General features: G+C 35.5%; 1 non-coding gene across 1 annotated transcript; it reads right to left on the bottom strand.

Moving 5' to 3' along the window:
• Nucleotides 1-7,747: 7,747 nt before the first annotated feature.
• On the bottom strand, nucleotides 7,748-7,854 carry LOC141694203 (small nucleolar RNA R71). Its single transcript, XR_012563528.1, has one exon. It is a non-coding gene; the product is annotated as a small nucleolar RNA R71 (small nucleolar RNA).
• Nucleotides 7,855-12,926: the final 5,072 nt, after the last annotated feature.

Raw genomic sequence — 12,926 nt, 5'->3', positions numbered from 1 at the left:
GGGTGCTTGACTCGGGATGTTCTCATCGCATATGTGCTAATAGGGAGTGGTTCTCATCTTACAAATAGTTTGAGGGGAAGATGGTCAATTTACCGAACGGTAAAAGGGTAAAGGTTGATGACATTGGCGAGGTAACAATGAAACATCACAATGGTCGTGTTCAGAAGTTAACTCAAGTAAGATACATATCGGAGTTAAATTGAAATCTAATTTTATTAAGTCAATTAGTTGTTTTGGGATATACTGTTATGATGAAGAACAATATGTTGAAAGTCACTGAAGGGAATTTATAGATATTCAAAGGTTGAAAAGATAAAAGAAATCTTTGTGTTAGAAGGAAGGGTTATTGTTCGAGGGGAGGTACTTGCGGATCGACGTCGATGGGTTGATGGTGATTAGGGTGAGCAAAACCAAACCGAAAAACCGAACCGAACCGTGCTAATTTGGTTCGGTTTGGTCCTATTTTTTTCAGAAATTCGGTCTATTCGGTCGAAATAAAATTTGGTTCGGTCCTGTTCTTTTAAAAAATATTTCGGTCCCGACCGAATAGACCAAATTATAAATACTATAGTTTTATATTATATACATTTTACATATATCTTAAAAATTATAATCATAATTTTTAAATTTTAATTGTATTTCTACAGTCTTAGTACTCTATGTATCACCTAATTTTAATTATATTTTAGATTTTATAATTTTCGGTTTAAAATTTCAATACAATTTTATTTTTGAAGAAAAATCGGCCCGTTCAGTCCAAAACCGGACCGAACCAAAATATTTCGGTTCGGTTCAGTTCGGTCCGGTCTATATTACAATTTCGCTCCGGTCCGGTCCAAGAAAAAATGGTAATTCGGTTTTTCGATCTATTCAGTTCGGTCCGGTTTTGGACCTAATCGACCGAATGCTCAACCTTAATAGTGATCTCTAATTCGGTTGTGTATGAAACCATATTGGGTTGAAGGGGAGGATTGTTGTGATTAAATCCAATAGGTAGTATGGGCTTGGTGATAGAAAACATAATTGAATAGGGTAATAATTATATAATTTGACAATTATTATCATAATTGAGTTGGGTAATAATTGTATGGGTAGACAATTATAATTATTATTGGATTGGGTTATTAGTCTTGGTGGTCAAATTTATGATGGCTATATATACATAGCCATGTTATTGTTATGATGTATGCTTGATTATTGTTTGACTTAAGTATCGCTTGAGTGAATACCTTTTGGTGAGATTGATTGTATTATTGATAATTATTTGGATTAATAATACAATTTGGGACGTGGATTTTTCCGCGTTATATATTGCATGTGTGTGTTTTGCATTGTTTATTTGGTTCTATATTTGTGTGTATTCCCTCTAACATGAATGTATAGTTAAATTGATTATTTTTAATTTTTTTTTAAAATTAAAATATATATGTTATTTTCTTTGTCGGGTATATATATGTTTAATTTTAATTCGGAAAAAATAAAAAAATGTTAATTCTAACTATATTTTAAAAAAATTTAGAAATACGTACAAAAAGTCAAACGAGTATAGTTAAAATTTGATAATAATTTTCTGAATAAAATTTTAAAATGCATGCATTAATTTATTAAAAAAAATAAAGACAAGATTTAAGAATTTAAAAATAATAATGTTTTTTATTAGATTTGATGGTGAAATTGGATATTTCTTATATCTATATGTTTTGATTTAAAATTTAAAAATAATAATAGTTTTGATGAGATTTGGTGGTGAACCCAGTTAGAACTTCTAGCAAACACACTTATTGTCTCGGGTGAGCGATGATCGAAGTCAGGACATGAAACAATAGAGTATAAACTTTTAACCACTTGAGTTATCCAGCCGTACTCAGCATTTAAGGACTTATTTTCTCTAACAACAGCTTTTATGTCAAAAGCACATTTTAAAAGTAGTTTTTAAATTATACCAAACATGTTTTAGCTGTTTTCAACAAAAAGCTGATATTACATGTTGTAGTAATAGTAATACCAAACAACCCCTTGAAAAAGTAACAAGACATCGATATAAACTTTTATTCATATTTTGATATTTAATGATATTAGCCTATGACAAGTGTTGGACTAATTTTAATATTTGTTATCTTATTATTAATATAATATTTATATTTTGAATTAAAATATCTTATTTAATTTATAAGTTTCATAATATTTTTAACACATTAAATTGTATATCTTTTTATATATGTAATAAAGAAAATGAGAAAATTAAGTCTACAATAATATTTTATATGCTTAAAATATGTACTATGAAAGACTATTGGTTTTGATAATGACACGTAATAGCAAGCTGATGGCTTGTTACTAAATATATTTCAGCCTGCAATTTTGTTTGTGCTATTTAGCTTTATCTTGCAGGATGTTTAATGGAGGGGGGATTTAACCCCAATATCAAGTTGATATGTGATAATCAAAAAGGGAGAGATTGTTACACTACTAATTTTGATGATAACATATACTAAGCTAAGAAGACTAATTTGACTATATCAGCAAGCTGTTTAGTTGAAAGTGATATATATCAGAGAAAGCTTCTTGTGCATGTTTATAGTTCTGTTATACAGGACATACGATAGATATATCGGTAACACCGAGAACAAAGATATTATCAATATTAATGGTATGAAAATAGAGTTTGTCAGCAATCTAACAGCATGGGAGCAGAGTCTGTCAGCAAGCTGCGAGCCTCCACCCAAAAGCTGTAGGAGATAAAGTCAACATCCGTTTTTCAAGGAGATTTCATAAGATTTCATTTGTAAGGACTCTAATATAGATATATATGTTATCTATTATATTAGAACTCAGTTTTCAACCAAATACTTTATTAAAATCCTTATCCTACTTAATATGAATTTTTTAATTTTAAAATTCTTATCCATAACAAACTTCCAATTGTGTGGGTTGATATATATAGAAGATGTCTTTTAAAGAAAAGTTTTTACTTATCTATAACACATATTCACCCTCTCTAGGTGTAAAATTTCACTTGGTATCAGAGCTTTATTGTACTAACCTTTCTGTAACATGAAAGTACATATCATATGGCACACCTATATGTAGAAGGAGAATCATCAAACAAGGAACCACTTCTCATCGGGGCAGAAAATTATAATTTATGGAGACTAGGGATGAAGGTGTTTCTCAGCAAAATTGCACTTGAATGGTTGGTCATTAAAAAAGGTCTGTTAGGAATATATTATAGACTTGATGATAATTCACCAAAACACCTTAGTAGATTTAATCAATTGTTTTTATAACTATCAACGGCAAACCACACTTGTTCATCCGTTGATAGGGTAGCTTATATTTCAATAAGTTTTTGTAGCACATTTCTGTATACTGTAATTACTTAAAGGTTTTGAAGTTGATTGGATATTCTAAGTCATGTTGACTACTAGCAAGATATGCACAAAAATTGGCTAATTGTAAATAAAATATGCCTTGTAATTTTGTATAAGTGAAAGAGTATCAACTGCTAAGAAAACACTCTCAATGGATAAACTACAAATCCTCGACAGATGACTCAAGACACTTTCAACAGATGATCCATTAGAGACTCAACGGATAACTTAAGTTAAGTATCAAGGCATAATACTGAAGTCTTAACGGATAACAGATTCAAATAGCAGTTGAACTTGATAGTCACATGATTTGTATGTATACAAATGGAATGTGGCAGCCTGTTTGCAGGTTTTAGAGAACAGAGAAGTATTTCCATTTCCATTATTAACTAAAGATATTCAAATATGCTGGATAGAGAAATGAAACAAAATGTGAATAGGCTTATATTATTGTTTTTACTGTTGGTCTTATTCATATGTAACATGGTAGTATATAAACCAAGAGTAACAAGTGTTTAAGTGTGAAAACAATAGGAGTTGAACAGAGAAATAGTAAAGCTACATCTGTTAGGAATTTTCTCTGTTCATCTTTGTAAAAATACTTGTAAGTAGCTGTGTGCATTCTTCCATCACAGAGTTCTCTTATCTTTATATATATCTCTGGTGCAAAGTTCAATCCACCAGAAAGTGTTTAAACTGTCTTATTTATTTACTTTGTGTTTGAATACTTGAAAATCCTTTAATATGTGTTGTGCAAGACATGCATGTATCATAACAAGACTAAGTCAAATTGACAGCCCTAAGAATTAGTTGTATGATAATCTAAATTTATATTTTGTACTGTATTACTTGAGTCTATAAAAATGTCAAAGATTAGAATGGAGTATTTTTCTGTAAACAGTCTTAAGCCTAAGAATAAACTTTGGAAGAAGATCAAGAAGATCATGCCTCAGAGAAATTGTGAAGAAGCTTGGAGTTGAATAAATCTTTTTTGGGTAAAATATTCCAAGTCAAGATATCTACAAGTCACAGATCAAGTCATATAGAGAAGTCATTCGAGAACTCCAGAATGACTTATCGAGAAGTCTAAATTGGCCTATCGAGAAGTTCCAGAGATGTCGACAAGTCAAATGAAGATATGAAGATTGGAGATATCGACAAGTCATTTCTGCATATCGAGAACTAAGAGATATCGACAAGGAAAATGAAGATGTGAAGATTAGAGATATCGATAAGTTATTTCTACATGCAGAGATTTGGAGACCTCGATAAGCCAAGTTCACTTATAGAGAACTCAGAGATCTTGAAAAGTCAAAGTTACCTATCGAGAACTCAGAGACCTCGACAAGCCAAATTCACTTATAGAGAACTTGGAGACCTCGACAAGTCAAAACACTTATAGAGAACTAAGAGATCTCGATAAGCCATTATACATATCGAGATATCAGTTCTCTATACACCCAACTGGAGATCTCGACATGAAGCTCAAGTACAGAATGCAGACAAGTTAAATATTCAAGATTATCAATCAAAAAATGATCCAATCACTTAGATTGAAAAGTCTACAAAAGCAGTTTGAAGAATACAAGATTAAATCCAAAATTAACTGACAAAGGAAAGTCACAGATCCACAAGATTTGCAAAGATACACCAAGCCAGAAATGGAAAGCTTTAGAGATAACTTAAAGTAGGGTTTAGTACATCTTATTGCATAATGTGTAAACCTGTGTTTACTAATTTATAAAGTAAATACTGGTCCTTTGCTTTTAAATTGTATCAAACAGATCTAGTTTTTCATGTAACTCTCTCAAGGAAGAAGCTGAGTTTTTTACTTACAAAGAACCCATGATTTGTAGGAAAACACTAGCTTGATTTTAATACAAAATTAAGTTTTGAAATATTGTGTGCACTATTTTATATTTTAGTTAATATAATATTATTGCATTTCTAATCTGCTTTGTTAACCAAGAAAAACAACTCAAAAAACCTTAAAAATAACCAAAACATTTTCACCCCCTCTGTGTTGTATTCATTACCTAACAATCCGCACTACTGTATATTCATTCACAGTTATATATATTCAAAAGAGTTCTAAATTTCCAAAATAAACCAGAATTCTATCAACCCCCCTTTTGTAATTCGGTTGTTAGATTGTTAGGGAATAATAATTGGTATCAGAACAAGCTCTTGACACACTAATAGTTTAATATTAAAACAAACTAGCAATATGAGTAAAAAGGATGTTGATGTGAAGATCCCACTTCTGACAAAGACAACTATCATCACTGGAAAGTGAAGATGCACCTTCATCTACTCTCTCAAAATGAAAGATATGTTGACTACATAGAGAAAGGACCTCATGTTTGATAAGTGGATTTTATATCCACTTGGAACGCTTTATTACAAGCTTAAATTGGTGTTTTGGACTCAAGTTGTTGGTATTTTGATGTGTTTTTGTGTTATTGCATTTCAGGTATCAGTTAAATGAAGAAAAGAGCTTTTAAAGGAAATATGATGAAAAGTGATCAGAATTGGAAGCCAAGGCTATTGTCAAGTTGTAGAGAATCTCAATAGCTTCGCGTAGGCAGTTGAATCGCCTAATTCTGACGAGTAGAACTCAAGTTATGGCCAAAACAAGTTTCATCAGAATAGTTTTTCCAGTCAGTAGCTGCGCGCCCGCGCAAAGAGCTGCGCGCCCGCGCAAAGAGCTGCGCGCCCGCTCAGCGAGCTGAGCGGCCGCTCAGGAGGCGGCTGGTCGCTGATTTCGCTGAAAAAGCCTTTTTTGAGTAGAATTTGACGATTTTAAGGGTCCAGGTCCACTAGGGGCGTATATATACTTAAAAAAAAGGGTTTTCATCATCCGGGAAGATTGGGATACCAAGGAGAAGACCTAGAAGCACAGAACAACTCCGAAAAAGAAGATCTTGTTTTCAACTTGTGATTCTTTGAATTAGTTGTAACTTTGGATGCTCGTTTTCGTTCTTGTTGAACCTAGATCTCGTTTATTCGTACTTTGATTATTATTTAGTTTATTAAGACCTTGTTTATACCATGCTTTCATTGGAACCCATGGTGACGATGAGTTCGATTATGGGCTAATCGTTGTCATGGGATTCTAGCGGATTTACTTATGGATTTCAATAGTTAATTGTTTCGATATCTTGGTGTGTGGTGATTGATTGATATCCTAGTATTGGTTGTGCTTATTCGTCTTATATGCGTAGCTAACATATAAGATAGTGTGTTAATCTCTATTGAAGCGACAGTGAATATAGAGGTTTAGAACTTGCCATGCTCGTATAGGTTCTTGTATGTGTATACATGATTCGTAGGTAACTCTAACCGTTTTACTTGTCCTATGTAATCAAGATAGATAACTTGTTCTTAAACCGTTATGTTGTCAAATTCTATAGACATATAGGGTCTCAATATAATTGGTACCTATTCAGCTTCTATCTCTTTTGTGGATGTCTGGTAGAATGGTACTCGTGCAACGAAAGTTGGCGTTTATCAGTTTCGTGTTATCTGATTAGTGTCATCACCATCGTATGCTAAGGTTAAGAACAATAAGGCTATTGAATGAAGTATTTAATGAAGTTAGAATCCCATATTTGTCATAAATATTAATTCAACCATTCTTGTTCTCTTAGTTATAATTATTAGTTTAATCTCTTAGTTTAATAAAAACCCAATTTGTTATTTGTCTTAGCATTGAGCGATAACCATACATTGTTGCATAGGTGCATAAATTGAACTTAACCTAAACTAGTCTCTGTGGGAACGAACTAGAAAATATTCTATACTACTTGCGAACGCGTATACTTGCGTGAATATTAGCGCGTGTTTTCGCCCTAACAAGTTTTTGGCGCCGCTGCCGGGGACTCGGTGTTAATTTTTAGTTTATGTGCTTTTCATCAGTGGTCGTTAAAGTTCACTGACTCGGATTCTTTTACTTTCACGATTTATTTGTTTGTGTTTCAGGTACTCATTACAATGGGAGATCCAGCAGCACGAACGAAAGCCTTGATGGATTTTTCTCAACCCAAGATCAATGACATTCAATCTAGTATTGTCTGGCCAACTATCACATCTAATACCTTTGAGATCAAGCCAGGCATAATTCAATGGGTACAGACTTCAGTCCAGTTTGGGGGTTCTCCAACGGAAGATCCCAATACACACATTAAGGATTTCATTGAAATATGCGACACCTTCAAGTTCAACGGTGTTTCTGAAGATGCTGTGAAGCTGAGACTGTTCCCATTCTCTCTGAAGGACAACGCTGGTTACACTCTCTACCAGCTGGTTCGATTACTACTTGGGAAGATCTTGCCCAGAAGTTTCTTACTAAATTCTTCCCTATGGCGAAGACAGCTGCACTCAGGAATGCTATTACTCAATTTGCGCAGCAAACGGGAGAATCGCTAAGTGAAGCTTGGGAGCGCTACAAGGAGATGCTTAGGAAGTGTCCTCATCATGGAGTGCCTGATTGGATGATCATCACTTGTTTTTACAATGGGTTGGGAGCACAGTCCAGACACATGCTCGATGCATCATCAGGCGGAGCATTATGGGCAAAGAGCTATAAGGAAGCTTATGATCTAATTGAACTGATGGCTGCTAATGAATATCAGTATCCAACCCAGAAATATCCACAGGGCAAGGTAGCAGGAGTTCTTGAAGTGGATACAGCTACGGCTATCACTGCTCAACTAAAGGCGTTGTCTATGAAGATCGATTCTCTGGCTAACTATGGTGTTAAGCAGATAATTAGTGTTTGTGAGCTGTGTGCAGGTCCGCATGCGACAGAACAATGCGCTATATCTAGCGACTCAGCTCAGTTTGTGAGCAACTTTCAGAGATCGCAGCAACCAGTTCCAGACACTTATCATCCTGACAACTGGAATCATCCTAACTTCAGCTGGAGCAACAATCAGAATATGATGCAACAGCCATTCCAGCAGTTTGCAAGTCTATCTTCGAATGAAAAATCTGAATTGGAGAAGTTGAGGCTTATGTGCAAAAACCAGGCTCTTATATGCCAAAGCCAGGCTGTTTCTATCCAGAATTTGGAGAACCAAATAGGGCAAATTGCTAATGCCTTATTGAATCGACCACCAGGAACGCTTCCTAGTGATACAGAAGCCAATCCAGGAAAGAGGGAAGTTGAAGAACAGGTGAACGCCATCACCTTAAGGTCTGGAAAGGTCGCAAGCCCCCAAATTCAGCAAGACGAAGAGCCTGAAAAATCTCAAGATTCAGAAAATTCAGTTGTGGCTGAAGAAGATGTGCAGAAGGAAGTAGAGGTGGAACCAAGGAAGACTACTGTGGAACACACTCCTCCTGAGGGTAATACAGGGGAGAAACAGATCTATCCTCCACCTCCTTTCCCTAAAAGGCTGCAGAAGAAAAAGCTGGATAAGCAGTTTGAGAAGTTTTTGGAGGTGTTCAAGAAATTTCATATCAACATACCTTTCGCTGAAGCTCTTGAACAGATGCCTAGCTATGCGAGGTTTATGAAAGGTATTCTCTCTCGGAAAGTGAAGCTCGATGAATTAGAGACCGTTGCTCTAACGGAGGAATGCAGTGCTGTGCTGCAGCAGAAGTTGCTTCCGAAGCTTAAAGATCCTGGAAGCTTCACTATTCCTTGCACCATCGGAAACTTGTCTTTCGACAAGTGTTTATGTGATTTAGGAGCTAGCATCAATCTGATGCCCTTATCTATCTTCAAGAAGCTTGGTCTGCCTGAGCCGAAACCAACATACATGTCATTGCAACTAGCTGACCGTTCCATCGCTTATCCACGAGGTATAGTGGAGGATGTCTTGGTCAAGGTGGATAAACTCTTCTTCCCTGCTGACTTTGTAATTCTTGATTTCGAGGAAGATAAGAAGATTCCCATTATCTTGGGAAGACCATTCTTGGCTACAGACCGAACTATGATCGATGTGCAAAAAGGAGAACTTTCGATGAAGGTTTATGATCAAAAGGTCACTTTTAATGTGTTCAAGGCAATAAAGTTACCCACAGAAAAAGAAGAGTGCTTTAAAATAGAGTGGGTCGACTCAGTTTTTGAAGATGAAGGACTAGTGGAGCAACTGCAGGTTTTGAATGCACCTCCGTGGAAGAGGAAGTTGGATATGCCATTCGATTCTCTTGGGTTAGCAGAGCTGAAAATTTCTCAGGAGCGTTTTGAACCATTTACTCAAGAAGCTCCCACACTTGAGCTCAACCCACTACCAGATCACTTGAGTTATTCATTCTTAGGTGCACCCCTGACAAGGGGTTGGGATATATCTTTGATGTTGTAGAGGGTAGCCGAACGGATCCTCCAGTGCCTATAGAGGGTTCTTCTCATGTGCAGCAGGTAGTTGATAGGATTGGTGTTGGTGATGAGCAGTACAGGCGAGTAACTAGGCATATGGAGGCCATGCATGACATTCACCGTCATTTTACGGCATATTTGACACATGCTTTCGGTACTGTTGTTCGAGACACTGGTGGCGAGGTTGATTGGCCACCTGATCCTCCACCCGAAGAGGGTGATCTGTTCGACGACTAGGTATACCTGAAATCCTTATTATTACCTTCAATGAGGACATTGAAAATTTTAAGTTTGGGGGTGATAATGTAAGGATTAGTAGTGTGTGTCCATATAGATTCATATAGATTCATGTTGCATGTTTAGTTGTAGTTCATTCATATTTTTGCATGATTGTTCATTTAGGACATATTTGTTTGTTTTTATGTAATTTCATATAGTTGCATTTGCATGCATATTTAGCATGATCCCTTAAGATGAACTATGATATTTGATAAATTGATGTTGATTTGAGTGTGGTGATGAGGAATAGAGGGATGTTTAAGTCCTAATGAATTGATTTGCATGCCAGAAACAAATATTTTCACAAAGTCTTATAGGGTTGCTTTTGATCTAGATCATGATCATACTTGTTTGTTGTTGAGATTTAATCACTTGGTTATATTTAGAATTTGTGATATTCTCGTAGTGACGTAAAAACACTGATTCTTTTTATCTGGAGAAAAACTTGGATTTCATTGCTAGTTGTTGTAAGGCTAGGTGTCAAATGGCTAGTAGCCGGCTCATATTTTTATGAGTAGTCTAGGGTTGAATGAGATGGAGCGAAACGCACTCATTCAGAAATTGTTGAAAAAAAAAAGAAAAAAAAAAGAAAAAAAAAAGGAAAAAAAAAGAAAAAAAAAAGGAATAAAAGAAAGAAAAAAAAAAGTATGTGTTTATGCATAATTGATCAAGAGTGAGCTCTTTAATACTCGAGTTATTAAGTTCTAGGGGACTTTGTGCCTAGTGACCTAAGGCTTTTATAGTCTGGGATCCGCTAACCTAACGCTCGCTACATGGGTATTATTGTATAAGTCTTTTGGGACCTCATTCATTGCACGATCAAATAAGCATCTTTGCTATGTGTTCAATAATAGTGTGAATTCTTGTATAACTCTAGTAGAAAGTAGGTGTTGTGAGTCATAATGCGTTTATTGTCTATTCTGTTTATAAACTTTTGATTGTTTCGATGATAGATAAGTTATGGTTATTGATCTAGTATCGAGAGTATATCTGTTAAGCATCCACACATGCACGTTTCTGGTTTGTGAGTTGGTTTGTGGGATTTATTCGAACTCTATTTCAAGTTATTGCATTCTTAGAGGCATTGGTTTATTCATTTGGTTATGGTTATTCTGAGGGGATCGATTGCATTATCATTTAGTTACATTCACATAGTTGCATTCATGCATTAGGTTTATTTTGTAGTTTTGAGTCTGTTTATGCTTGAGGACAAGCATCGATTCAAGTTTGGGGGTGTGATAAGTGGATTTTATATCCACTTGGAACGCTTTATTACAAGCTTAAATTGGTGTTTTGGACTCAAGTTGTTGGTATTTTGATGTGTTTTTGTGTTATTGCATTTCAGGTATCAGTTAAATGAAGAAAAGAGCTTTTAAAGGAAATATGATGAAAAGTGATCAGAATTGGAAGCCAAGGCTATTGTCAAGTTGTAGAGAATCTCAATAGCTTCGCGTAGGCAGTTGAATCGCCTAATTCTGACGAGTAGAACTCAAGTTATGGCCAAAACAAGTTTCATCAGAATAGTTTTTCCAGTCAGTAGCTGCGCGCCCGCGCAAAGAGCTGCGCGCCCGCGCAAAGAGCTGCGCGCCCGCTCAGCGAGCTGAGCGGCCGCTCAGGAGGCGGCTGGTCGCTGATTTCGCTGAAAAAGCCTTTTTTGAGTAGAATTTGACGATTTTAAGGGTCCAGGTCCACTAGGGGCGTATATATACTTAAAAAAAAGGGTTTTCATCATCCGGGAAGATTGGGATACCAAGGAGAAGACCTAGAAGCACAGAACAACTCCGAAAAAGAAGATCTTGTTTTCAACTTGTGATTCTTTGAATTAGTTGTAACTTTGGATGCTCGTTTTCGTTCTTGTTGAACCTAGATCTCGTTTATTCGTACTTTGATTATTATTTAGTTTATTAAGACCTTGTTTATACCATGCTTTCATTGGAACCCATGGTGACGATGAGTTCGATTATGGGCTAATCGTTGTCATGGGATTCTAGCGGATTTACTTATGGATTTCAATAGTTAATTGTTTCGATATCTTGGTGTGTGGTGATTGATTGATATCCTAGTATTGGTTGTGCTTATTCGTCTTATGTGCGTAGCTAACATATAAGATAGTGTGTTAATCTCTATTGAAGCGACAGTGAATATAGAGGTTTAGAACTTGCCATGCTAGCATAGGTTCTTGTATGTGTATACATGATTTGTAGGTAACTCTAACCGTTTTACTTGCCCTATGTAATCAAGATAGATAACTTGTTCTTAAACCGTTATGTTGTCAAATTCTATAGACATATAGGGTCTCAATATAATTGGTGCCTATTCAGCTTCTATCTCTTTTGTGGATGTCTGGTAGAATGGTACTCGTGCAACGAAAGTTGGCGTTTATCAGTTTCGTGTTATCTGATTAGTGTCATCACCATCGTATGCTAAGGTTAAGAACAATAAGGCTATTGAATGAAGTATTTAATGAAGTTAGAATCCCATGTTTGTCATAAATATTAATTCAACCATTCTTGTTCTCTTAGTTATAATTGTTAGTTTAATCTCTTAGTTTAATAAAAACCCAATTTGTTATTTGTCTTAGCATTGAGCGATAACCATACATTGTTGCATAGGTGCATAAATTGAACTTAACCTAAACTAGTCTCTGTGGGAACGAACTAGAAAATATTCTATACTACTTGCGAACGCGTATACTTGTGTGAATATTAGCGCGTGTTTTCGCCCTAACAATGTTCTTCACAGGGCTGCAACAGATATTGAAGGAGCTGTTGGAAATGAACAAATAGTTCCAAAGCCAAAGTCAGAATGGACAGATGAAGATATTGAGCAAGTTCATAAAGACAAAAAGGCCATGAATATTATGTTCAATGGTCTTGATAGAGATATGTTTGACAATGTTATTAACTGCAATACTGCCAAGGAAATATGGGACAAAATCCAGGTACTATGTG

Source organism: Apium graveolens, chromosome 10 (assembly GCF_009905375.1).
Source record: "Apium graveolens cultivar Ventura chromosome 10, ASM990537v1, whole genome shotgun sequence".
Lineage (NCBI taxonomy): Eukaryota > Viridiplantae > Streptophyta > Magnoliopsida > Apiales > Apiaceae > Apium > Apium graveolens.
This window is presented reverse-complemented; position numbering and strand designations above follow the sequence as displayed.